The sequence below is a fragment of the Nannospalax galili genome, unplaced genomic scaffold (genome assembly GCF_000622305.1).
Source record: "Nannospalax galili isolate Female #2095 unplaced genomic scaffold, S.galili_v1.0 scaffold102, whole genome shotgun sequence".
Classification (NCBI taxonomy): Eukaryota; Metazoa; Chordata; class Mammalia; order Rodentia; family Spalacidae; genus Nannospalax; species Nannospalax galili.
This window is the reverse complement of record NW_008351958.1, coordinates 4,622,101-4,624,325: the sequence shown is the minus strand read 5'-3', so window position 1 is coordinate 4,624,325 and position 2,225 is coordinate 4,622,101.

Below are 2,225 nucleotides of genomic sequence, written 5' to 3'. Positions count from 1 at the left end.
AATCTAACACTCTTCTTTAGATAGATCTCCTTTCCAGGACTTAAAGATAATGTACAAGACAGATACTTGAAGAAAAACATCAGTAGAATTTCATAGAACTCCATTTCACTTTTTCTTTAAAGTTTTTAAATGATTTCATCATCTTTCATAGCATCGGGTAAGCCTCGAGTGGCATTTTTGCACTTGCCTTCATTCTCTGTCTAGACCTCTGCTCTAGTTTCATTTCTGTTGCAGTGATAAAATATCCTAACAAAAAGAAACCTAAGGAAGAAAGGGTGTCTTTGGCTTACAACTCCAGGTGACAGTCCATCACTGAAGGGAAGTCAAGGTGGGAACTCAAGCAGTCACATTGCATCCACAGCTGAAAGCAAAGAGAAATAAATGCATGCAGGCCCGCTATCTTGCTGCTAAGTTTCTTCTCATATACTGTTCAGGGTCCCCTACCTAGGGAATGGTGCTACCCGCACTGGGCTGGGTCTCCCTATGTCAATAATTAATTAAGACAATCCACTAGAGACATGCCTATGAGTCAACCTGATCTAGAAAATTTCTCATTAACAATCTTCCCAGGTGAATCTAGGCGTATCACATTGACAGTTAAAACAACGTTTAGTCGAAGCTGGGGAGTGCTAGAATGAAAGCTGTGAAAATGAAGAAAATATATGTAATGTAACTCTAACATCAATTATTACTCTTCCTTCCTCCCTCCCATTGTACTCACTGCTCCTCCCTCTGCTTTAAAAGCATACCCCATGGTGTTTAATGACCCTAAGGCCTTTGCTCACTGAAAAGTTCACTTGTAGGAGCTGGAGAGATGGCTCAGCAGTTAAGAGTGCTACTGCTCTTGCAGAAGACTGGAGTTCCAGTCCCAGCATCTACATAGTGGCTAAAAAACATCTGTAACTTCAGTTCCAGGGGATCTGACACACTCTTCTGACCTCTGCAGGCATTGCTCAATACAGGTACACTTACATACATGAAGGCAATACACTCATACACATAAAATGAAAGTAATAGCTGCTCCCCTGGGCCTGTACCACCCACTGGCAGGCTTCTCTCCTACCCACAGGGCTCTCTCCTGGGTAAGTCTATCACGCCCTCTGCACCTTGACTCCCCCAGCCTCATTCACCCTCCCATTTCCCTGCCAGTCTTGCCTCCTAGTTTGGGTCCTGCCCCATTCCTTGTCTTGGGGCCCCAGACACCTGGGGAACCAATACTGCTTCCTGATCCTTTTCATCCAGACCAATGTAGCGCCTTCTCTGGGCCTGGCCCCACCCTCACCTCCCTCTGCTTCCCTGGGCCTGCACCATCCACCAGTCTCTTTCTGGGACTTGGGGTCTAACCTCTCCTCTTCTTGATCCTTTGCATCCAGACCAACCAAGCTCCTCAGTGCAGTCCCTAGGAGGCCTTGGGGCCTCTTCCCACCGATGGAATATGCAGGAATTGTGTGACACCATAAAAAGACCAAACTTACATATTGTAGGCATATAGGGAGGAGAAGAATCCCAAGATAATAGCATGGACCAGTTCTTCGCCAAAATCGTTCCTGGAAGGATTCAGACCTTAGGAGAAAGCCTGAAAACATCTGACCTTCATCTGAATTGAGCCTCTGTGTGAATTCCTGAAGACAAAAGCAATCCGGCCACTCCAATATGAAATCAAAAGAGAGAACCGGAAGTTTAGACAAACTCTCCATGGCACATCATAGTAAAAACACTACACGTACAAAACAAAGACGAAATACAGAAAGCTGCAAAAGAGAAACAACAAGTCACATGTTAAGGAAAACCCATTATGATTACAGCTGACTTTTCAGTGCACACTATGAAAGCCAGAAGAGCCTGGACCAAAGTATTCCCAGTTTTAATGACCACAGATGCCAACCCAGATTACTATGCCAAGCCAAAATGTCTATTATAGTTGAAGGGGAAAGAAAAAATCTTCCATGACATAAATAGGCTGAAGGAATTCATGTCCACAAAACCAGCCCTTCAGAGAGTTCTGGAAGCAATACAAAGAGCTGAAGAAAGGAAGGACTATACCCAAGGGATTGAGGAAAGAAATCTAATGAAAGTATAACTGTGGAAAAGTACAACTATATCAAGAATGTAAACAGAAATAAAAATGACAGGATTCAATACTCATCTTTCATTAATAACTTTAAATATTAATGGACTGAACTCCCTAGTTAAAAGATACAGACTAGGTGAATGGATTAAGAAAC